This window comes from Neoarius graeffei, chromosome 12 (genome assembly GCF_027579695.1).
Source record: "Neoarius graeffei isolate fNeoGra1 chromosome 12, fNeoGra1.pri, whole genome shotgun sequence".
Classification (NCBI taxonomy): domain Eukaryota; kingdom Metazoa; phylum Chordata; class Actinopteri; order Siluriformes; family Ariidae; genus Neoarius; species Neoarius graeffei.
The window spans coordinates 19,906,008-19,932,394 of NC_083580.1; the positions used below are offsets into that span (position 1 = coordinate 19,906,008).

General features: G+C 43.5%; 1 protein-coding gene across 5 annotated transcripts in view; it reads right to left on the minus strand.

Annotated features, from left to right (window-relative positions):
* The window catches only part of setx (senataxin), a 114,932-nt gene extending 94,058 nt beyond the window's left edge, over nt 1-20,874 (minus strand). For 3 of the 5 annotated variants that reach the window (XM_060935628.1, XM_060935625.1, XM_060935629.1), the window contains exons 1-2: nt 20,710-20,874; nt 20,226-20,298 (exon numbers count right to left, since the gene is read on the minus strand). The gene's annotated coding sequence lies outside the window, so the exon portion shown is untranslated. The remainder of the gene's footprint in view (nt 1-20,225; nt 20,299-20,709) is intronic. The other 2 variants (XM_060935627.1, XM_060935626.1) reach the window with 2 other exon arrangements.
* Nucleotides 20,875-26,387: the final 5,513 nt, after the last annotated feature.

Here is a 26,387-nt window from a genome sequence, read left to right on the forward strand (position 1 = left end):
GTAACATCCCCCCCTCCATTTAGAAATCTGATGACTTATATTTGGTAAATAAAATTTTTTTTTTTTAATTCCAAAAAAATCTGATGTGTTTCGTTCAAAACTTTCACCACATCCAAAAACGCAGCAAAACCTTCCCATACCGATCAATAACAACTAACTCGGCTGGATAAAGCACTACAACCGTGCCCCCTGTCATGGCGGCGTAGTTACCGTTGCTATGGGGTCATGTGATGGTGCAAAGCCTCTATTAGAGAAAATTATGATGAAACGAGAGCAATTTTAATTTATAAATTTTGCAATTGCAGTCGTGCATGTGATAGGATCATTATTTTGTAGGGCTATTTGAGCCGTTTGCTGCAGCTCTTTCTGTCCTGGTTGGTAATGCAGAGGCTGAAAGGGTCTCCAGCTGCAGCAACAGAATAAAGGTCGGCTTCCTCAACCAACTTACTATCAGTACATTGGACCGCCTTGCTCGTCTAAGCTACACCAAGATAAACTTTGAGGACTTCCCGTTTGAGGAAACGGCAGAACTTTTCATGCAACCTCATCCGCCTCCTCCTGCACGTTAAACGTTTATGTGCACTCCGTTATGAATCGTGAAGTTTCAGGTTGAGGCTGGGAGGGTGTGTTAGCCACAGAAAAATCTCCAGTGTGCATATTTTTCTTTTGTTCTCCATTTGTCTGAAGATACGGAAAAAAAAAAAAAACGGTTATGGAAAATGTGGCAGAAAATTTAACATGCTCAAGCTCTGGAGCTCTCGGAGAACAGGGGAGCTGAAGAGGCAACACTAGCACAAGTTATTACTTAAAATATACCAAAAGCACAGTCTACTAGCCCTCCTCAACTAACCCATCAGGGACAGCCAGCGTGCCACTTATCACATGATCAAAAAAAAGTCCAATCAGCATCCTCCACAATTGTCCAAAAAAAAGTCAAAGTCCTTCCCGCACCATTCATGGCGCGTTTGGTGGTGCCGATCTCCATTTCACAGCCCTCGGCCTCTCACCTATATTACATAGCTAGGGTTACAGCGGGGGGCTAGTCCTCTGGTAACCGCAAGAGTTTGACTCCTCACTCACATCTGTATTGCAGCGTGCCTTGCCAGATGGTAGTAGGCACCATTTTTATGATGGTCTTTGGTATGACCCGACTGCGAGTAGAACTCGCGATCTCCTGATCGAGAGGACGACATGCTAACCGCTCGGTCACTCGCCAATGCTTTTTTGCAATGGGAGTTGAAAGTGTTGACTTCAGTCATCAGCTACAACCTTGGTCCTGCTACTTCATACAAAAGTGACGATATAATGAATTTAATAACATGCATAAAATATACCATTTGCAATTATGTCATACTCATGCTCACTAGAATATGTGTCTTCATCTGAAGAGGTGCGCTTAACAGCTGATGCACCGATTGATTTAAAGTTACCGTAAGCAACCTGGGCTTGTGTGCGCGCCGTGGCACCCTGGGGTGCCGTCTGGCTTCGTTAGGGGTGCCGTCAAAAAATTATATATTCCAACATTGAAATAAATAAAATGAATTAAAATTCCAAAAAACAATAGTTACACTAATGCAGATCATCGCCGCCTCATGCATCATCAAAATTTGTCTCACGGCCCCCTTTCCCATGTCACAACATCACTGCCGGGGTCAGCGTGACTGCGTCTATTTTATATGGGGATGCCTTGAGAATTTGCATACTTCTGAAGGGTGCCGTGACTGAAAAAAGGTTGAGAAACGCTGGTCTAATACAAGGACAAAGCTGCAGATTTTGTAGTTCGCATAAATCTGGCTGATGCAGTGCATGTGCAGGGTTTTCCCCAAAGCTCTGCTGTGTGACGTCAGTGACGCGCTGTCACTTGCACACAAAAATAAATAAAACACAATAAAGTTGAACACTGCAGAGTACTTTCCACACCCAAATAGCTCCTATTCCCCTCTGAAAATGCATAATAACTAGACTATCCTAGTACTCAACCCAAAAGTGAATAGTGTTTCTCTGCATGCACTGCCTGCTATTCGCAACCCTACATAAAACCACGTTCTCGGCGTCGGTCGCTCGATGGCGCCGTTTCGTGATTTGATCTCGATTCTGTTCCTGGCACCATACTGCAGGCTTTTGTGTGTTGGTTTGCAGGTCTGTAGTTGACAGCCGTATTGCAAATATTCCAATTTCAGCAGCTATATTGTTCGATATTAGGCATTTCTTGTTGTGCAATAAAATTAAATACAGTCCCCTCCAAAAGTATTAGAACGGCAGGGTCAATTCCTTTGTTTCTTTTTGTACACTGAAGACATTTGGGTTTCAGATCAAAAGATATGAGACAAAAGTTCAGAATTCCAGCTTTTATTTCATGGTATTTACATCTAGATGTGTTAAACAACTCGGGACAGAGCACCTTTTCTTTGAACCCACCCACTTTTCAAGTGAGCAAAAGTATTGGAACAGACATTATTAAATTTACTTAAAGTGAATAACATTTAATATTTGGTGGCATAACCCTTACTTGCAATAACTGCATTGAGCCTGCGACCCATTGACTTCACCAGGCTGTTGCATTCTTCATTTGAAATGCTGTTCCAGGCCTTTACTGCAGCCTCTTTCAGTTGTTGTTTGTTTCTGGGGGTTTCTCCCTTCAGTCTCCTCTTCAGGAGGTAAAATGCATGCTCTATTGGGTTAAGGTCCGGTGATGGACTTGGCCAGTCCAAGACCTTCCACTTTTTCCCCCTGATGAAGTCCTTTGTTGTGTTGGCAGTGTGTTTTGGGCAGGGCTTTGAACCGGTTCAAGGAACGAAAACCGGAAACTTTTTCTATTTCACATGGAACAGAAACGAAACCAGAAACTTTATTATTTTTTATGTTCCGGAACAGAAACACTTATTAAAAATAATGGTAACCGGTTAATACCGGTTTTTATTTCGTTCCTCAAAGTTTCTATAGCCTACAAATAGTCAGTCATTCTTCTCCTGCGCAAGTTTCTATGACCCGCTGGGGTTCACTTCCTGTGTGACGTTCGCTGATTGAATGGAGAGAGCGGGAAGGTGGACTACTAGTGAGTAATTGCATTACTGAGTGTCTGAGCAAAGAAGAGCCTGAACGTTGCAACCTCCCTATTGGCTGTTTGTAAAAATGTATCAGTTGTTGCCCTTCCCACGGGAATCATCGCGGGCTCGAGAGACGAGACCTGACGAGTTAGTTCGTTGGTAGCAGAACAAAATGTCTGGACACAAATCGGGTTTTCAGAAAAGGAAAGAAAATAAACGCAGGGTCGAAAATACAAAAAAGGAGGCAGAAAATGCAAAACGAGTTTTAAGGTAGGACAAATGGTTACTTTTCTGAGGCAGCCCGCCGTGGCTGCCTGCAGGCTTATTTATTATAGCCCATTTAGTTAAAATAGTTGATATAAAATGTTTATAGTTATGTGATGGTTGTCCTGATTTAGACTTTTTTTTTTTGGGGGGGGGGGGGGGGGGGGGGGGGGGGGTGTTGCGCGATGCTGCACCCGGGTCCAGATTAGGGCAGAACCGGCCCTGGCTACATTTCAGGTGTAGTTTGTTTTATGTATGTATGTACTTGCATAGATGTGTACTTGGTCTTCCAATATGGCGCCTAACAAAATCTCGCAGCGCGGTGACGTCATGCGGTAGCCCTCTATAGGGCCTGACTAGCCTCTGGTAACACACTAAACGAATTATCTTTCATTTTTGGCACTTTTTCTGTTTGTGTAGATGGGAAGACATACTGAGAATCCAAATCGCCAACATTTGAAATAATAATTGTTTTGAATTATTTCTTGTCTTATTTAATGAAGGTTGTAATAGAATTAGCCTACATTTGGCTTAAGCTGGATGAGACAGAGACATAATTTTATAGCCATTTGTTAAACCGCTGACAGGGAACGTAATTAACCGTTCCGGGAACGAAATTTTTTTGTTCCAACCGGTTCGGGAACGTCTATTTAATGGTGGAACCCAAAACCGGAAACGTTAAAATTCCGTTTCTGTTCGGAACGAACCAATAGGAAAAAAATTCCGGTTCAAAGCCCTGGTTTTGGGTCATTGTCTTGTTGCATGATGAAGCTTCTCCCAATTAGTTTGGATGCATTTTTCTGTAAATTGCCAGACAAAATGGTTTTGTAGACTTCAGAATTCATTCTGCTGCTACCATCATGAGTTACATCATCAATAAAGACTAGTGAGCCTGTTCCAGAAGCAGCCATGCAAGCCCAAGCCATGACATTACCTCCACCATGCTTCACAGATGAGCTTGTATGTTTTGGATCATAAGCCGATCCTTTCTTTCTCCATACTTTGGCCTTTCCATCACTTTGGTAGAGGTTAATCTTGGTCTCATCAGTCCATAAAACTTTGTCCCAAAACTTTTGTGTCTGATCTCTGTACTTCTTTGCAAAATCCAATCTAGCCCTCTGATTCTTTTTGCTGATGAGTGGTTTGCATCTTGTGGTATGGCCTCTATATTTCTTCTCTCGAAGTCTTCTTCGAACAGTGGATTGTGATACCTTCACCCCTGCCCTGTGGAGTTTGGCAGTGATGTCACTGACTGTTGTCTTTGGGTGTTTCTTCACAGCTCTCACAATGTTTCTGTCATCAACTGCTGTTGTTACCCTTGGCCGACCTGTTCAATGTTTGTTGCTCAGTACACCAGTAGTTTTTCTTTTTCAGTACATTCCAAATTGTTGTACTAGCTATGCCCAGTGTTTGTGCAATAGTTCTGATCAATTTTCCCTCTTCTCTCAGCTTCAAAATGGTTTGCTTTTCTCCCATTGACAGCTCTCTGGTCTTCATGTTTGCTTAGCAGCAAATACAGTTTTCACAGGTGAAACCCAAAGCCAAAAACAAGAACTATTTAAAGTTTCAGCAATCAATCTAAAAGGCAACACCTGAGCAACTAGAAACACCCATGAGTCACATGTTCCAATAATTTTGCTCACTTGAAAAGTGGGTGTGTTCAAAGAAAAGGTGCTCTGTCCTGAGTTGTTTAACACATCTAGATGTAAATACTATGAAATAAAAGCTGGAATTCTGAACTTTTGTCTCATATTCATCTTTTGATCTGAAACCCAAATGTCTTCAGTGTACAAAAAAAAAAAAAAAAACCCACACACAACAAAGGAATTGACCTTGCCGTTCCAATACTTTTGGAGGGGACTGTGTTTCTCTGAATTGACTTTCCAGTGTTTTCATTTCAACTAATTTTGCAGGCGTCATGGTGGTGTAGTGGTTAGCGCTGTCGCCTCACAGCAAGAAGGTCCTAGGTTCGAGCCCAGTGGCCGACGAGGGCCTTTCTGTGTGGAGTTTGCATGTTCTCCCCGTGGGTTTCCTCCGAGTGCTCTGGTTTCCCCCCCACAGTCCACAGACCTGCAGGTTAGGCTAATTGGTGGCTCTAAATTGACCGTAGGTGTGAAATGTGAATGGATGTTTGTCTCTACGTGTCAGCCCTGCAATAATCTGGCGACTTGTCCAGGGTGTACCCCGCCTCTCGCCCGTAGTCAGCTGGGATAGGCTCCAGCTTGCCCGCGACCCTGTAGGACAGGATAAGCGGCTACAGATAACGGATGGATCTAATTTTGCCTTTTAAAGCAAGACTGCCTTTTGATTTCATAAAATTGGTGAAATTTAGTTTCCTCTGAAATTGTCATTGTGATGTTTACTTCTGCAATATCTCACAAAATATCAGGCCATTCTGTGGCTGGGAAGTTGTTTAATTTGAGCAGATTCCCGAGCAAATAACGTGTATGAAGTCACTCGCTTCATGCACATCTGTGTGTGCATGCGCAGGTTTACCTTAACTGTGCACTGACAGTTACATCATTCTGTCGCTAAACGAACAGCTGATCACTCCGAGGTGCTCGCTGACCGCCGATATTTATTAGTTTGGTCCTGCGTTTCCTTTCCTTCGCAGCATAACGTCTTTTCTTCTCGCTTTCTGTTACTGTAGTCGGTCTTTCACATTTTATTCACACACTCCCATCTTCCATTGTTCTCTTCTGTTTCAAATTTGTATCCCACAATGCGTTCCGCAAACAGGGAAGTCCACCACGTGATGCACGACATAGTATCTTGAATTGCATCAATTGCTCTGTTTAAAAAAAAAAAAAAAACTAATAAAATTGGAAGTCTGTTATTCTAATTCAGTAGCTTTCTAGCCTAGTAAACTAGACCCACCCGCCTAGCGGCCAAAAATATTTTTGCCTACGAGTGGGTCCATCCTCGCACCATAATCAACAAAACACCCCGGGCATTAAATTGTGCCCGCCAATCACAACGCAAGGTTTTTGTTTGGATTCTTTGGGCGGGCTTTTGCAGGAGTGACGACAAGGCTGCGCGACGCTGGAGAAAGCACAACAGGAAAGATGGCTACGGCTAGTGAACAGCGCGCGTTTGACTCCGCTTTGGAATCAGTTTTAGAAGAATTAGACTTGGAGTTTTCGTTGAAACATGAGCAGGAAGAGGCTCGCCGCTCATTCCTTTTCAAGAAGGACGTTTTCGCCGTTTTGCCGACCGGCTACGGCAAAAGTCTGATCTACCAGCTGGCTCCGCTCGTAGCCAAAAGGATGGGGCTAGTTTGTGCAGTACGAAGAATTAATAAACAGCTTTGAAACATTACTTTGTTTCTTATTTTCCTGTTATTTTAAATTTAAGGGAAATTATTTCACCAAACACCACTAAATAAAAATAAAAACTCTCAAACAGTTTAAGCAAACCCTTGAAAAAAAAAAAAAAAAAAAAGTGTATGTTAAGTATGTGGTACAGACTCCAAACTTGTGGTCATTATCTCCAAACTTCTTAATATCTAGAACCTGTTAATTAATACGCATTTTGAAAAATTATTTATTTCAAGGTCTCCCCCACTGCTTTCTGTCGCTCTCACTACGTCACAGTCACTGTTGCGCTGATTTGTCAGAGCGTTGACCTATACGCACAGACAGTTTGAAAGACAGTGGCTTGTTCCTCCCACACCCTTCGGAAATGTCTACAAGCGAGGCCAGACTAAATATTCACATTTAGTCTGGCTTGCGGGCGGCACGGTGGTGTAGTGGTTAGCGCTGTCGCCTCACAGCAAGAAGGTCCTGGGTTCGAGCCCCGGGGCTGGCGAGGGCCTTTCTGTGTGGAGTTTGCATGTTCTCCCCGTGTCCGCGTGGGTTTCCTCCGGGTGCTCCGGTTTCCCCCACAGTCCAAAGACATGCAGGTTAGGTTACCTGGTGACTCTAAATTGACCGTAGGTGTGAATGTGAGTGTGAATGGTTGTCTGTGTCTATGTGTCAGCCCTGTGATGACCTGGCGACTTGTCCAGGGTGTACCCCGCCTTTCGCCCGTAGTCAGCTGGGATAGGCTCCAGCTTGCCTGCGACCCTGTAGAAGGATAAAGCGGCTACAGATAATGAGATGAGATGAGTCTGGCTTGCCAGGCTAGTAGCTTTCAGTCCACTAAACAAAAGTAATTGGCTGTCAGGGAAAATTCTTTATGACCTACACTTGAAAAAACTGAAAGGGAGTACAAATTAAATTTTGCCCCTTGAATAATTGGCAAGGTTAAAGAAAGGAAAAAAAAAAAAAGGTTGAACTGCACCTAAAATCAGCCCTAGATGCCACCAGCCTGCCCCTGGATCCTCTTAGCAGCCGGCCCTATGGGCCCCTTCGGGCCGGGCATCAGTAGCACACCCCCCCCCCCCCTTGGGAAAACCCCGGTTTGTGTGCGCGCGTATTTATGTTATGGAAAGGTTAAACTGAAAATGTCAGAAACGCTCAATTTCCTGGCCCTTTGAGGTTAACTGTTACGGAGGAATAAATGTTTATCGTATTCTAAAATGGAAAATTGCGACCAGCGAAAATTCAATTAAAAAAAAAAAAATTATATATATATTATTCACACAAGCCTAATATACATAAAAACGTGGAACGATTATTCACACAACGACAGCTTGGTCCTTTTCAGCTCATCCCAACCGCACATAGCTAATAAACAAACAGTCACAGCTTTTATCCAACGTGCAGCCATGTGTGGTAATCTCCTGTCAAGAGCTTGTGTCAATAAAACTAAATCAGATGTAAACAAAATCATATGAGGAAGCCATGTTGATGCACTAGTGAAAACTCCACATTACCTATTAAAATATGAAGTCATGTGGTTGGTATCAACGGTCCAGTTTATGTGCCACCGTCTCTGGTCACAATACTGACTTAACTCATCGAGAAGAAAAATATGTTTTGACACTTTAAATGACGGGAAGATGAACATCAATCTACACTCATATGAATGAAAACCCTCCTTTAATAGTTGGTGTATTAGCCGATTTCGCAACAGCTCCACTGGCTTGTGCTTGCAGCAGGTGGCAGCACCTGATGGGAAGAAACTCGAGGGCTTTCCTCCTCTTCTTCTGCCTGCATACAGCTCCTCTCACTACATGTGATTTCTGCTAGGTTTCTACTCTCCATCTCTAGCATGTAGCTCCGTGTAGGATCCTGTGACCAGGGGCTAACAGGAAAAATAAGCACAGATCAGGGCAGAGGCCACTCCCAAACAGCCCTTCGAGACCTCTCTCTCCCTCCCCCAAAATCCAGCCAACAGTGTTGATCTTCACCCATCTATCACAACAGCTGGACCCTACAACTTACAAAACATACTAGGCATACGAAAGACGTCCTCGTCTCGAAAATCTTGATACATGATACTGGCGAGATGAATCTGCCATTTGTATATCATGATGGGCATCAATATCAGACGCAGGAGTGTACAGAGCGCCACGTTTGCCTTGAAGCACGCATGCTTAAATTCTCCAGAAGCGTTAAGCTATTCAGAAGAAAGGAAGGAAGACCGCTTTGTGCGCAGTCTGGTTTCTACTGTGGCTAGCTTGACTGCAACTGTGGCTGGTCTGAAACGCAGTTTAACGCCTGTGCGCTGGGCTTGACGTACGTCAGCTCACACACGTCATGTACTGTGCTGGCAGTGGCATTTAAATTATTTACGGTTAGAAGAGGAAATGCGCAACCACCTCAGGAAACATCTGTACGTTTAAAGGGGTGAAGGCGATGCACTTGTGCATTTCAGGCAAAAGTGAGACAGCAGCAGGAGCAGTGATGACACCAATTGGTTATTTTAATCGTTTTGTGTGCGTGTCTCTCTCCATGTGTTATACATAAAATAAATAAGAAATTCAGAAACATTATATATATATATATATATATATATATATATAAAAACGACATCACACATGCTGTATATATATATATAAAAACGACATCACACATGCTGGAGAGCCAGGGGGGCACTCATACTTGTGCACACCTGAGCCCGAACTGACCACATCAGACACCTATCAAAAAACACGTGCCACTCCTGACAAAGTGTGCTCTTTCATGAGCTCCAGTACTGCAATCTGTGGTTGGTAGGAGAGAGCAACTGGATTTGCTTGAGAAGTCTTGAAGACGTTTCACCTCTCGTCCGAAAGGCATCCTCAGTTCTGTCTGTCTAATAGGGAGTATCCAGTATTTATCCTCTCATGGATCATCATAGAATCCGAATCAGAATGCTGATGGCTGCATTGTAGGTGGCTGATAAAAGATGTCATAGACCCCCACCTCTGTTCAGTGATGGTCGTTCCAGGTTGACAAAAATGAACGATCCTCTCTGGCTAAGGCCAAGTTTACATTAGACCGTATCTGTCTCGTTTTCTTCGCGGATGCACTGTCCGTTTACATTAAAACTGCTGGAAACGCCGGGAAACGGGAATCCGCCAGGGTCCACGTATTCAATCCAGATCGTGTCTGGTCCGGTGCTGTGTAAACATTGAGAATACGTGGATACGATGTGCTGAGCTCTAGCTGGCGTCGTCATTGGACGACGTCACTGTGACGTCCACCTTCCCGATTCGCTGGCGTTGGTCATGTGACGCGACTGCTGAAAAACGGCGCGGACTTCCACCTTGTATCACCTTTCATTAAAGAGTATAAAAGTATGAAAATACTGCAAATACTGATGCAAATACTGCCCATTGTGTAGTTATGATTGTCTTTAGGCTTGCCATCCTTCCACTTGCAAGCGGTAAGTGATATGCGCTGGGATCACACACACAGCGGCTCAGTCCCGAATCACTGCTCGTGCGCTATACTCGCGCGCTCTGTGAGCTGCGCAGGGCCGGAGTGCGCACCCTCCAGAGGGCACTTGCTGTTCAGGGCAGAGTGATTTGGAGCGCAGGATGCCTGCGGAGCCGAGCGTATCCGTGTATTGGTGTTGCTGTGTGCACGCGAATCGTGTGTTGGTGTTGCTGTTTGCATGCTAATCGTTTTAAAAACGTTAATCTGATGATCTGCTGATACGGTCTAATGTAAACCCCACCTAAGATGTCTGCCAGTTTTCTGGAAGTCCTCTCATACTCCCGCACCAGTCGAAGGGATCTCATCCCAAAGTGCGTAGAAACATATCTGTGAAGATACTCAGTAATCCAGGTACATAGTAATCTGTCCAGTTGCTCTCTTCTACCAACCACAGATTACTATGTAGTGCTGCACTCACTCATTTATTCATGTGTTAGGGTCAGGATATACTTCACGCTACAAGACACATACGCGGCTGCTACGCAAGCAGTGGACTGACTATACTCACACGCCTGCTTTATGTAAACCTGGAGGATTCCAACAGGCAGCAGTGTGAGAAGTTGTCACGTCGAGAAAAACGTGCGGTTTCGCTGTATTGCGAGTTGATGGAAGAACGATGAAAATTGAAATTTTAATTCTTTTAAGAGGGTGGCACAGTGGTTAGCACTGTCGCCTCACAACAAGAAGGTCCAGGTTCGAGCCCCGTGGCCGGTGAGGGCCTCTCTGTGTGGAGTTTGCATGTTCTCCCTGTGTCCGCGTGGGTTTCCTCCGGGTGCTCCGGTTTCCCCCACAGTCCAAAGACATGCAGGTTAGGTTAACTGGTGACTCTAAATTGACCGTAGGTGTGAATGCGAGTGTGAATGGTTGTCTGTGTCTATGTGTCAGCCCTGTGATGACCTGGCGACTTGTCCAGGGTGCAGCGCTCGAAACTAACGGTGTCCTGACGTCCCGGGGACCATAAAAAATGTCATCGGGACACAAAATTATCATATCTGGGACAATCCCGGGACAATGGAAAAAATAGATCTAGAAAAAAGTTCTACATTAATATTATTTACAAAGCCGTAACACATACGTAGACATTCACCTAATTTGTCAATTTTAATTTTAAAACGTTAACAGCGAAAAATACATAGTAGCTACACTTTCGATGCACCTGCATCCGTAGGCTACAGAGCAGCGCATTCTGTTCTAGAATCTTCGGCCGGAGTCCGCATTATATGGACTTGGAATGGAATTGCTACCGCACACGCTGCGCCGACTCTTGCCAGAACAAAAATGCTTAAGTGGTTGAAGCGGACCGACCGCGGGGAAGAAACTGAAAGCCCAGACATAATGTCTCCGGGACCTTCAGGATCCAAAGTGTCATCGCCTGGTCTGCAGGCAACGCTAGCAACTGAATGAGCTTAATGAACACTGTTAGACACGTTATAAAATACAACAGGAATGATGTGGATGATATTGACGGAAGATACCGTTCAACAGAATAAGTGAGTTTTCTTGGTGTCTTTCTAGTTCAGAAAGTTTAGTCAGTCAGCAGCACAACTAGGCTCGGACCTGGCACTATGCTGATGTTGCTAACATTTGCACCCGGCAGCGAAAGTTCATAAAAATGGATAACGGTCTCATCTCATCTCATTATCTGTAGCCGCTTTATCCTGTTCTACAGGGTCGCAGGCAAGCTGGAGCCTATCCCAGCTGACTACAGGCGAAAGGCGGGGTACACCCTGGACAAGTCGCCAGGTCATCACAGGGCTATGGATAACGGTAATGGTGAAAATTATAAGTTGGCCTTATAAGTGCCAACAGATATTCAAGGTATAAGTAGATGAAATGAACATGAAAGGGGTCTTATTTTCAACTAAAGTGTACTGCAGATGTAGGGAGTTGAAACATTTTCTGAATGAGCTAGTTGGCCCCTTTAAATAAACGGGTATCTATTCATACAGTGAGATCGCCAAAGTTTAATAAACTGAAAATGCAATAACTGTAATTTTGAAGTAGATGATGTATAGGACATGTGTCGCTTGTGTCTTGTGACTTATTGTAAAAATGATATAAAGGGTTCAAAATCACATAGTTACAAATATAATAGTAACTTCATATGATAATATTAACCACTGGTTATTTCAGAGAGGAAAAAAATGGGGACACTATTGCTTCCATTCGGGACAATACAACACAGAATTCGGGACCACTGGGGGACACAAAGAAAAAAAGTTAATTTCGAGCCCTGCCAGGGTGTACCCCGCCTTTCTCCCGTAGTCAGCTGGGATAGGCTCCAGCTTGCCTGCGACCCTGTAGAACAGGATAAAGCGGCTAGAGATAATGAGATGAGAGTCTTTTAAGATAAATTCCTCTTCCTCCAAGTCTTCAGCCGTGCGGATAACTTCAGAATAGTAAACAACGATGTTAACATCACGTACCAAAACATGAACACTGCTGCCACCCCAAATTTTTGCTGGTACTTCAACTCACGCACACGTCGCGTTCATTTCTGACGACGTGCTCAGAGGACGCATCAAAAAAGTACCGGGAACACGTGGCAGTCATGACGTGTGCACTGAAGCGTTCTGAGCGTCAAGTATGTTCCGGCCCGGAGACTCCTCGATGACATCCTGCCATCACCTTGTCATAACCAGCGCCACGTCACTCCCCTCACACAGGCCACACCTCTACATCTTTTATGGAAATCTCTTATGTATGTATGTATGTATGTATATGTTGAGGTCCGTTTCGGAATGCAGTGCGCTGAATTTCTTTGTGCATCTTCCACAATGACAATAAAGCAATCTAGAATCCTCAGTGCACTCCTCTCCCTTTCCACCACACGTCAGTAGACAGGCCATTGGCACTTGCACGCTGTGATTTTGTCCTCTGCTCCAGAACTCCACCAGCATTTGCTGTGCTTTTGTTTCTGGTGTCTTGGCCTTGTTACCTCCGCCAACTGTGTCAAAGACGGTTATGTTTTCACCTACAACTGTTTGTCTGTTCCCAACAGAACTCAAAGCAGTGAACGGACTGTGATCAAATTTGGCGTACAGCTTTGATATCCTCAGTTCAAGTGATTCAAGTTCGATGATTATACACTATAACCCTGCTATAACGAACTATCGTATATACCAAACCAAGTTCATGTCCCCTGCCTTTAGTGACCGAGTCAGAGCCTTCAAAAAAAAAGTTAAGTCACTGTCACATCCACACACACTGGTGCTTTGAGCATGTGCACAACACATTAGGACCAATTACTATGCACCTGTTCCAAATTAGAGCGCAATCACAGCACACGCTTATAAGGACTCTGTAAACACAGTCTTGAAATATATGCGCTGTACCTTGTCTCTCACGTTACCAAGCCTTGTATCCATGTATAGACCCCTTTCACATGACGTCACCGTGCCACGAGATTTTGTTAGGCGCCATATTGGAAGACCAAGTACATGCGCACTCAATATAAAACAAAGTACGAGCGAGAGTAAAGTGACACGATGGATGATAATTCGGGTTATGTGAGTACATTACCAGTTGCAGAAAGGGCACAGTATGTGGAGAAACTGGCTGTGATTGATGGGTTTGACCCATATGATAAGACTCAGAAAAAAATTGTGAATCCAAGCACACAGTTTAACGCAAAAGTTCGTTTATATCCCGACCTTGTCAGCTGTCAGATTTATGTTAATGGACCCGGTAAGCTGGTAAATAATATATTTTTTTCCTTTACCAAATTCTAACAGAAAACGAGAGCGCCCGAAAGGGAAAACCGAGCCGAGCCGCCTCACGGCTGTAATGCAAATTGCTTTCCTCCTCGGTATACAAGTGCGCTTCCATGGCAGGGAAAAAGAAACTACATTCTGCCGCCTATGTAGTCCCCTATTTAAACAAATAGGAGTCATTCAGGATTCAGCCATGTTTTTGCGCCGTGTTTTTACTTGACCAAAGTTATACAGTATTATGAGCTTTAAATTGCATAAATAAAACCATTTGGTGAAACTTTGAAGAAGAGATTGTACTGGTTTAAAGTTTTTATCTAACGTTTTCATGTCGACTCCAATTAATACACTAGTAGAATCGATAACTAGTTTAGTAGGCCAAAACTTTTCAATTTTTGACTGTACCAGCCTGAAAAAACTTGCGACAGTCAAATGGAAAAAAAAAGCAAGCTGGTCATGTTGTACTGGACTAATCTATGACTGATGAGTATAGTCATGATACTAGTACTGATACTAGTATTGATACAATAAAGCAGATAACTGTAATCTGGTAGGCAGCACGATTTATATTATTTCTCCGTGTCAGATACATAAGGAGGACCGGACACCAATTCTGCCATCCAATTGCTACCCAGACATTGTAAACTATGTTGTTTACACCCAGTGCCTACACTGCCGATGACTTGAAAGCCTACAAAGGGCTACAGGCTTACAATTATGTTGTTAGTGGCTTGGTTCGTGATATTACAGCTGTTATTAAGAATAACCTACATATAGTTATGGCCAAGGTAATCTTGTTGATATTTATATCTTTTAATAATATATCTTTTCAGTTGAAAAATTAATACTTTGTTACTATTAAGGTATCCATAATTTAGGTTAATTTATCCAAATTATACATATGCATTTATGATATATGCCTACACAACAATTATGTTTTATTTATATAATAGGAGGGAGAGCAAGCCCCAAACCATCCTAAATTATTATTATTATTATTAAATTGTAGAAGTCTGGGAGGCTTGCTCCTCATACAGTTATCAACTTGAGGCCAATTTAGCATGTTTTAAATCTGAATTTCTTGCGTTTGCTTACCTCAAAGTGTCCGCAGATCATGCACAGACTTATCCATTATATCCACAGTTTTTTTGCCAAGTCTCACACAGGTTTCTTTCAAGTCTACTTTTGGGCCAATAAATCATAAATAAAACAGCTCAAATTTGTTTGTTTAAGTCGTTTGCCACTCCACTTTATTCTCGTGGGTTCACATACCGCTGCCCTAATCACGAGTTTGTTGGTCTTCCAAAATGGCGCAGGGCATGTTTACTTCCGGTTTCGGGTGACGTCAGTGAAAGGGGTTTACAGAGATCTTGCAGTCACGTGACCGGAAAGTACACAGCTGCCATCTTGTCGGTCAACAGCACAGCTGAATACTGCTGCACTCGTGTACAGAATGGATCAATTTCAACCGACGGACTACATGGCTCATTTTTCTAATGAACAGATAACTAGATACATGTCTAAAATAAACGATCTACAGATTAGTGACCCTTATGGCTTTCCGGACGGAGTTTTCACGACCGTGTCAGTGGATATGGAACTGCCAGAGGTGGAATACCCAGATGTGTATAATTACCTCATTAACTTTCCCTCGCTGTTCAGTGGTGAAGCACTGCGTGCTTATAAATCTCTGCACAGTTATCTTTACAGAAACTCAGGATTTGTCAGCGACTCAGATGTGGCATCTTGTAAACAAGAAAATGATCCTCATTGGACAGGTAAGTCACTTAAGTATTGAGTATAGCACTGACCAGCCGATTATAGAATAGAATAAGGTAATTCCAGCTGTAATTCCATATCGTCCGTCTTGTTTACCTGGCGTTGGAGAGGTAGAGGCTTAGCAGTGGAGGTTTGAGTAGCTGTTTTCTGAGCTTAGTCAACAGGCCGGCTCTGCAGCCTCGCTTTTGCTTCCTCTCCCGACGCCGCCTCCTTCGCTTTGCTTCCGATAACAATCCACGGAGACCCCGCTGGTCTCGCTATCTCATCCGGAATGTTGTGCATGCGATGGAAATCGCTACAAACCGTCATTTTCTGCTGGAAACCAATGTCCAGTAAGTCCATACGGTTGTAGTGGATATTGAAGTCCGGTACAGACGAACAACACGCAAAAATACACACAAAAAACATAAAAAACGTGCACAGGTAGGGAGAGCTTGTAGCCGCAGCCGTTGTAGTAGAATTGTATATAGTAGGGTTTTCCAGAAGAAAAGGTAGAAGCAGAACCAGAAGTAGAAGACAGAAATATGGCGTTTGACCGACAAGATGGCGTCTGTCACAATCTGGATCGGCTGTGACGTCACATGCAAGTGCTCCATAGGCTGTGTGTATTTGGACTCTCTCATCTTTGCCTCCACCATTCTGCTTGTGCCTCACATTTCCACTGCCCATTTCACGACCCTGCTTTTTTGAACTGTTTGCCTGCCTGTTTGTCAATGAACACTCTTACGTCCGTCAATTCACCTGCTTAGAGGACACGCTGAGCCACGTGTCCCTCTTCCCACCAGAGACGAACAATAAGTGATCAAGTCCGCAGTCAAGTTAACGATACGCGTCAGCACCATAAAACAAGGGCTTAACGAGCTTCGCTTAGGTGTCGATCTCTAACAATTATTGAGAACTGAGATCAAAAGGACAAAATGATTGCTAACATTGGTGATTTGCAACACATGAATGAACTGAACGGTGCAGATTTAAGAAGAGCGAGTCAGTGGGTGGACAAGGACAATGATACACCAATAACCTCCATCCTTTCCATAACAGATGAAGAAATAACCGCCTCTGTTCATGATCCTTTAACTCCATCAACGAACTGCGATAGTGACTCAGAAGGAGAAATTCGAGATAAGGAGAATGTGCCTAAAATTTTGCATATAACAAGTGTGATTAGGGAGTTCATTAAGCCTAGGTCACAACCGGCCGTACGTGCTCCTATGGCCGGTCTACGTGCAAAAAACGCAAGAAACGCACGGAGGGCACGCGTGTGACATGCTGATTTTCAAGCCGTAGACTGGCCGCAGAGGTTCTTTGTCATGTCAAACAAACTCTACGGCACTTACGTTTTTTTCAGGTTGCAAGACAAACTTACGGCCAACGTGCGTCTTTCTCCATGAACGAACAAAAAAAAAAAAGTTCATCCGGTTGTGACCTAGGCTTTATACTGAAACGGACCATCTGGACATCCCCCAGGGAGTTTGTTGTAGCAGGGTTGCAGTGCAAGGGCCTTGGTACAGGTATGCACTCTACATTGTGTCCTAGTTTTCCTTCTGCTACTTTCTCCAGTTTTGGGTTAAAGGGCACATCTTGGGTATATTTAGGAGCAAGATCAATGTAATTCTCTTGTTTTATATTAAACTTTGGTCAAATATCTGTCACATTTTGCGCAATTTTTTTTACCCTGCGCAATACCAGAAAAATTCAGTTGAAATCAAGCCATTTGAGGCGAATTGGTCCGCCTCTGAAAAATCTTGCCGTTTGGATTTCCCGGCAATCACTGATTTTCGTGACTCACGTGCGGGACGCCGCCTTCTGAATCCCAGGTCAACGTTGGTTTGTTTATGAGAATATCTTCAACTTAATCACGTAATTATTAAAATGGTTAACAGATGTATCGTAGGAGGGTGTAGCAACACCAATCTTGATGGGATTAGTACTCATCGTTTTCCAAAAGACCGGACAATGAGAAAGAAACGGGAGCGCTTTGTGCGAGTCCCCTGGAAAAACTGGCAACACGCAACAGACCACAGCATCATATGCAGGGCTCGCTTCATAAAGCCCGACAACTTTGAGAACTATTTGCAGTGGGAAATGGGCTTCAAGAAGCAACATGATCTGAAAAGAGACACAGTTCCATCTGTTAGAATGCCCAAAGCAGCACCGTCTCCATTTGTGTCAGTGTCACCAAAGGAGCCAGCCGTGTTCGTCTCCCCTGACAGAAGGTGAAGTGCCGCATCCACTGAGGCCCTCGAAGCCGAGGACCAAGCAGAGCCGAGAAAAAGACCAAGAAAATCGGCAATTCACAAGTTGACTGTTGCCAGGGTAAGACATAAGAGAGACCATACTCTAAATTAGGTGTTCCTGTGTTTGTGTGGTACACAGATAATGTTATTTATTGACACACAAAAATAAACACGAAAGCGCTAGGCGATAATACACTTCACATATATCGAGGGATATGCATGTCAGGGCTTGAGATCTTGGGACCTGTCAAACACATTAAATGTATATACAACCCTGCTTAGCCGATTCCATGTGTAGCTAATGAAATCTTTCTCCTACAGTAGCCAGTACTCTTCTAAATGAATATATAAATACATAATAGTAATTTTTAATTACTATTGAATACTAGAATCATCAAATCCAAACAGATGAAGCCCCAATTCTGACATCTCATTAGGTTCTTCATCCAAAGGTGAAGTAACATTGTGCTCAGGCGACAATTCTATATTTCAATGCAAAATCGCTAGCTGCTAAACTTAGTCGACACAGACTGTGCACTGAATCCACGCAGGGTCTCTCAGCCTGCTGGCGGATCCGCACGTGACGTCACGAATCTGGATCAATCTGGCTCCAGACTCCCTTGGGATTTTTCCAGACACGTTTTATTTACTTTTTTTCTGCTGTAGACAGATGGCCTTGTGCAAAATTACCCTTCTGGATCAGTGTGTAAAGGGACATACTTTCATATTAAAAAAAAAAAAAAAAAAAAAAAAAAAGACTGGTCCAGGATATGCACTTTAAAGCAACCCTGTCTCCCCCCCCCCCCCCCCCATCAATGACCCGACGTGTGCGCCTCCATCTCCCGACAGTTCAACTGTAATATAATAGGCCTAATGTTTGTTTATTAAGTCAGTTCTACACATCATGCTACAATTATACAAACTTCATTGATTTATTTGGGTGCAGGAGAAAGTTTAAAAAAAAAAAAAAAAAAAATCACTCTGTTCATGTCTGGAGGAAAGTTGATATTCTGTTAAATCGTGATAGTTGAACGGTCATATCGTGACAATAGTTTATCAATGCATTGCCCAGCCCTTTATAGCAGGATCTGCTGCCAAACAAAACCCTTAATATTTATTTCATCTTTCCAAATTCATAAGACTGTCAGAAGATACACGTGAACATCCCACTGAGTGATTAATGTTAAAAATAGAGAAAAGGACATTTTACATCATAAAGCCAGCTCTACTTTTCTTTTGCAGTAAACTCCAGCAAGCTGCTCCACCAACTCCCAGCTCCATACAACCGTTTCAACAAAATTCCAAACAAAACCCGTTTCTGCAAGATACTTCACTATCATCATCTTTTGGCTGCTCCCGATTAGGGATTGACACAGCAGATCATTCGTCTCCATTGCTCCCTGTCTTCCGCATCCTTCTCTACCACTTTCATGTCCTCTCACCACATCCATGTATCTCGTCTTTGGCCTTCCTCGTTTTCGTTTGCCTGGCAGCTCCATCCTCAACATTCTCCTTCCAACATGCTCTGCATCTCTTCTCAGGATGTGCCCATACCATCTCAGTCTCATCTTAGCTTAATTCCCAAGCTCTCCACATGTGCTGTCCCTGATCCTGTCCAACCTCCTTAACATCCTCAACTCCGCCACCTCCAACTTTGCCTCCTGTCTCTTCGTTAAGGGTCCGGTCTCCAATCCGTACATCACAGCTGGTCTTATCCATCTTACCTTTCACTTTTGCTGGGACTTTCCTATCACAAATGACCCCCGACATCCTTCTCCACCCTACCTCTTTCTCACCTCACTATCGCAGCCCCCATTTTCCTGCACAGTTGACCCCAGGTACTTGAATTCACCAACTTTCTTTACATCTACTCCTTGCATCTTCGCTACACTCTCATCCCCATTGATGCACATGTATTCTGTTTTGCTCCTGCTCGCCTTCATTCCAATGCATATCTCCATCTCTCCAAACCCAACTCTCACCACATATCGCAACCATCATGTTCCATGGTGACTCTTGCTTCACTTCATCCGTCAAGCTATCCATCACTACGGCAAACAAGAAAGGACTTCAAGCAGATCTCTCTTCACCTCGAACCATTCAGTCGTTCCAACTGCTGGTTCACTGTTCTCATACTGTACATGTCTTGCACCACTCTGATAGACTTCTCATTCAATACCATAACTCAGCACTCTATCATATGCCTTCTCCAGGTCTACAAACACACAATGTAGCTTCCTCTGGCCTTTAACATTCTTGCATCCGACATGCTCTTCCTTGGCAAGATACTTCACTAGATATTTAAAAAAAATTATACACACCAGAACATTTCAAACAAACTTGAGGAGGAAAAAAAAAAAAAAAGCTAAAAACGCAACTTACCTTCGTAGTTTCCAACGTATAGACATATAATCCAGATATTAGTTTGCTCCAACAAAACAAACCGTCTGTATATCTCCACAGGATAAAAAAAATACAGTCTTTAGTAACTTCAGAGGCTCCGTATTATAATAACGAAGAGTCAAGACTGTAGGTAATTGAAGTCACGGACAAGCTGGCTAACTCGGAACAAACAGAGAGATGGAGGGAGGGAGGGAGGGAGAGAGAGAGAGAGAGAGAGAGAGAGAGAGAGAGAAAACGAAACTTGGCTCTCAGACAGAACTTGTCCCACTGTTTATTTTCCCCCATTAGACTAGGTTGGAGAAATAAAACCCGCCCACCCATCCATCCATCCAACCAACCAACCAACCAATCACCCACCTCTCTCTCTCTCTCTCTCTCTGCAGGCACGAGCTCTTGTCTCAGATTTACCTCAGCATATTACCGTAAACTCAAAACCTTAAACCGCCGCCAAAACTTTCCTTACCGGCTTCCAGGCTGTAATTATTTCATCCTCTTCTGTGCAATAATAATATTCCTCATCGAAACTCCACAAAAGTTTCAAAAAAAAACCAAAAAAACCGCCCAGCTTGCTAGCTTAGTGTTTTGGTTCACGCAATGCAACCTAACCGAGTCCGCTAAGCTGTACCGGAAGAAGCGACTCCTACTTCCGTTTATTACACGCCAATCAGCGCGACGATGATTTGTTGAGCTGAAAGGTGACTTAATGCTGCCGTCACGTGCTCCCACTTGTGGAGTCGGAATTACGAGTATGTTATTACGTGATATAGTGTTCAAAATAGCACAAGTCTGTGGTATATAAACTATTAAAGGATGGGATTAAATTATCATTTGTATGGGTTCCTGCCCACTTAGGTGTGGTTGGCAATGAACTTGCTGACAGGTGTGCTAAGGAGGCTGCTGGTAACGATAATATAGATTTAAAGGTGGATTACAGCATGTTTGAAATCAAAAGCATAGTAAATAGGGTGACCAGACGTCCCGGTTTTACCGGGACAGTCCCGATTTGGGGTTGTGTGTCCCGAATCCCGACAAAAGTCTGTCGGGATACGGATATGTCCCGGTTTTCGCCACTCGTGACGTCAGGGGCGCCGCTGGGGGGGGGTTAGGATGATTCTAAAGGGCCCCATACACGTTCAAAAAAGTCGTCAAAATTTTGATGTAAAATGTCCACACACGATTCAATGTTTTTTCTATCAAAAATTCAGTATTGTCAAAAACTTTGACATGGACGCAGCAGTGGCCGTAGCACTTGTGTTCGCTTTGGACAATGAACCGCCTCGGCATCGACGGAAATGGTCGAAAGACTGGTTTTTGAAACGGCGAACGTACGGTCACGTCAACCTCCTCAGAGAACTTCGTCTCAAAGAACCAGAGGACTTCCGTAATTTCCTTAGGATGGATGCCCCATCCGGGCGGCACGGTGGTGTAGTGGTTAGCGCTGTCGCCTCACAGCAAGAAGGTCCTGGGTTCGAGCCCCGGGGCCGGCGAGGGCCTTTCTGTGCGGAGTTTGCATGTTCTCCCCGTGTCCACGTGGGTTTCCTCCGGGTGCTCCGGTTTCCCCCACAGTCCAAAGACATGCAGGTTAGGTTAACTGGTGACTCTAAATTGACCGTAGGTGTGAATGTGAGTGTGAATGGTTGTCTGTGTCTATGTGTCAGCCCTGTGATGACCTGGCGACTTGTCCAGGGTGTACCCCGCCTTTCGCCCATAGTCAGCTGGGATAGGCTCCAGCTTGCCTGCGACCCTGTAGAAGGATAAAGCGGCTAGAGATAATGAGATGAGATGAGATGGGATGCCCCATCCTTCGATGAATTATTGGACCTTGTCAAGCCATTGATATTGAAAGAAGACACTGTGATGCGTTCATCTATACCACCAAGTGAACGCTTGTCCATCACACTGAGGTACCTGGCATCTGGAAATTCTTTTGAAGACTTGAAATTCCTGACTGCAACGTCTCCGCAAGCAATTGGAAAGATAGTTAAGCCCCCCACACATGCATCGATAATTTGATGACTCTTCAAAAAATATCAAGTGATATGTCAAAATTTGGGTTCAAAATTTTGACATCAAATTTTTGACATCAGAACACCCTACACACGATCAAACTTTGTATCAAAATTTTGATATCAAAATTTTGATCCAAAATTTTGACGACTTTTTTGAACGTGTATGGGGCCCTTAAAGGGCCCCATACACGTTCAAAAAAGTCGTCAAAATGTTGATACAAAGTTTGATCGTGTGTAGGGTGTTTTGATGTCAAAAATTTGATGTCAAAATTTTGAACCCAAATTTTGACATATCAAATCACTTTGATATTTTTTGAAGAGTCGTCAAATTATTGATGCGTGTGTGGGGGACTTGATGGACAAGCGTTCACTTGGTGGTATAGATGAACGCATCACAGTGTCTTCTTTCAATATCAATGGCTTGACAAGGTCCAATAATTCATCGATGGATGGGGCATCCATCCTAAGGAAATTACGGAAGTCCTCTGGTTCTTTGAGACGAAGTTCTCTGAGGAGGTTGACGTGACCGTACGTTCGCCGTTTCAAAAACCAGTCTTTCGACCATTTCCGTCGATGCCGAGGCGGTTCATTGTCCAAAGCGAACACAAGTGCTACGGCCACTGCTGCGTCCATGTCAAAGTTTTTGACAATACTGAATTTTTGATAGAAAAAACATTGAATCGTGTGTGGACATTTTACATCAAAATTTTGATATCAAAATTTTGATACAAAATTTTGACGACTTTTTTGAACGTGTATGGGGCCCTTAAGAGCCTGGCACTGACAGGGGGGCCTGTGAGGGATATTAATATTATTTTAATAGTATTGCCTTGTGTAAGTTTTTGAAATAAAATATTTCATTTCATCTGTTAAAGTATGCAAATTATACATGGTTATGATTTGCTATAACATTTTTCTTGAATTATTTATGATAGTCATTTCACCCCTCCACCCTTTTTACTAATAGTACAGGCTGATTCTGGGCGCAGGACACGTGAAATGTGTAGCTCCGTGTGTGCCCAGTGACGTCAGGTGAAAAACCTCAATTAGCGCAGTTTAGAGCAGCTGTCAGTTTTTCTGTGTGCGCAACAGAGGTGTACATTCTAGAAGTTGCTAAGCAGGAGCAGGTGTGATGCATTATGAAGTCCGGATATCACACTGTGTGTGAAAAAAATCACCTTTTTTCATAGGTATCTTTATTGTATAATTAAGTCTAGATGTTTGTTCATGTGTGGATTTGTTGATATTGTTAAGTATTTAACTTTAATATTTTGCATATTAGCTGTGGTCATAGATATCATTGCTATTGTTCATGTGTGGATTTATTGATACTGTTGCTAAGTATTTAACTTGAATATTTGAACATTTGGGGGCGGCACGGTGGTGTAGTGGTTAGCGCTGTCGCCTCACAGCAAGAAGGTCCTGGGTTCGAGCCCTGGGGCCGGCGAGGGCCTTTCTGTGTGGAGTTTGCATCTTGTGTCCGCGTGGGTTTCCTCCAGGTGCTCCGGTTTCCCCCACAGTCCAAAGACATGCAGGTTAGGTTAACTGGTGACTCTAAATTGACCGTAGGTGTGAATGTGAGTGTGAATGGGTGTCTATGTGTCAGCCCTGTGATGACCTGGCGACTTGTCCAGGGTGTACCCCGCCTTTCGCCCGTAGTCAGCTGGGATAGGCTCCAGCTTGCCTGCGACCCTGTAGAAGTATAAAGCAGCTAGAGATAATGAGATGAGATTTGAACATTTGCTGTGTTTTCTAATAAATGTGTGATGCCTAAAAGAAACCAAAAACACTTAGATTTCTTGCAGTGCACTATGTAGCTGTATCAAAAAAATAGTGTAGTTATTCGTCAAGGCATACATTTGATCACATACAATAAGTCAATAAATGGAGGAGACAAAGGAATACATTTTGTAATCCTGATTATTGATGATGTTTGCTGGAGGGCTCTGGAGTATCCATAATGTGCATACAGAATGTTATAAATCCATACTGATACAGTGATGCATGCAATTTCTCTCAACACAAACATTTGGATTGAATGAACTCCATAGGCTACTGAGTGGCCTAATAATAGTTGCTCATAAAAGAAATATATATCTTCCATAATATATATCATGGAATTTTCATTTTAAGGCAACAGTTTATTCAGTCTAATTCTGACAGTTCTGCATTTAAAATGTTCATATACTAAATAATTGTATCACCTAAACTTGCTAGGTAGCTGATCACATGCATAGTAAAGTAGAAGTGCCAGCCAAAAACAGACTTCAAATTCAGTTGCTTGAGCTTGAAAATTTTACCGGGGAGGCCCTAAATTGTAATCTTTCATAGGGCCCTGCATTTGCTATTTTGATGAATTGACAGGAATCGCAAACTTTCCTGGTTACTGCCCCCTGGCCCTGTGGCATGGGTGTTTATTTAGCCACATTATTCCAGACAACAGAACATGTTGCCATGCAACAATAAAATAAACATTAACTGGCGCGAATGTTCTTTGTCTAGCAGCTAGCAGCAGTAATGCCGCAGCAATTATGCCGAAAAGAAAATGTACCTTTTCCAAAGATTTACAGGGCACCTACCCCTTCCTCCGAGAGGTGCAGAACAATGCGCACGAAGCCTACTGCACACACTGTAAGTGTTCCTTCTCCGTAGCCCACGGTGGTAACGCCGATATACAGGATCACATTAAAACTGGAAAAGATTCACTCTTCTTGTAAATATACGTAGGCTAATGCATTTTGTTTAGGGTGGGTGGATTGACAGTCGCCTTAGCTTTGTTCCTGTGCTTTGTTCTTGTACTGAGTTGGGTAGCCTATGTTGCAAATGCTGTGCGCTCCTGTGGGGGCTTTCCTCGGGCTGTCGCCCCTCTCCTCCTTTACTGCTGTTTTGTTTGAGTGTATATTCTCAAATCACTTGTCTCTTTTTTGTTTCTGTTTAACATACCATTCTGACAGTTTGGCCATATTGCTGTGTTGAACAGCTTGTTGCACCTTCCATTAAAGTGTTCACTTTTGTACACATCTTACTTTATTCATTCAGTTGTGAGGAATGGTTAGTAAGGTTGATTCTGACCTAGGTTATGTTGAGGTCACATATCTACTTTTTAAGTTCATGCTATAGTGCATACAATTTTAGAGATCTAGCCTACATGTGCATATGCATTCTTCTTGGTGTTCTCACAAACAGGTGAAATAAATCAGTTTAAATTTGGCCTATGGACATAGCCTGGCCTATTCTCAGCCATTACAAAATCTGTTGTCTGACCATAATTTAACTGATCTGTATACCACTACGCTACTAGATAACAAAATGCCTGTTTGTTTTATTTCATGTGAGATGCTGATAAATGTGAGCTTCAACAAAATAAGAGCACCTCTCTGAGTGTCACGTTTACGTAAAAAAAAAAGGTGTGCGTGCACGAGCATGGTCGCGTGCAAAAGTGTCCCGGTTTCAGACTAGGGAAATCTGGTCACCCTAATAGTAAAGCAGAGAATGAGAGAAAGATGGCAAACCCTATGGGATAGTGGGCAAACTGGAAGACACTTCCATAATATCCAGGGCATCTTAGGATGGTGGGCGGCACGGTGGTGTAGTGGTTAGCGCTGTCGCCTCACAGCAAGAAGGTCCGGGTTCGAGCCCCGTGGCCGGCGAGGGCCTTTCTGTGCGGAGTTTGCATGTTCTCCCCGTGTCCGCGTGGGTTTCCCCCACAGTCCAAAGACATGCAGGTTAGGTTAACTGGTGACTCTAAATTGACCGTAGGTGTGAATGTGAATGGTTGTCTGTGTCTATGTGTCAGCCCTGTGATGACCTGGTGACTTGTCCAGGGTGTACCCCGCCTTTCGCCCGTAGTCAGCTGGGATAGGCTCCAGCTTGCCTGCGACCCTGTAGAACAGGATAAAGCGGCTAGAGATAATGAGATGAGATGAGATGAGATGAGATCTTAGGACGGTCTAGATCTTCAAACAGGAGTAAGGGGGAGGAAGATATGCTCTCTAGAATGAGATTTGGACACACAAGACTAAACAGCACTTTAGCGATAATGAAAAAACATGCTGATGGAAACTGTGAGTTCTGTGGTAGCCCAGAGTCTGTAGAGCATGTGCTCTGTCATTGTCCCAAGTATCAGGAAGAA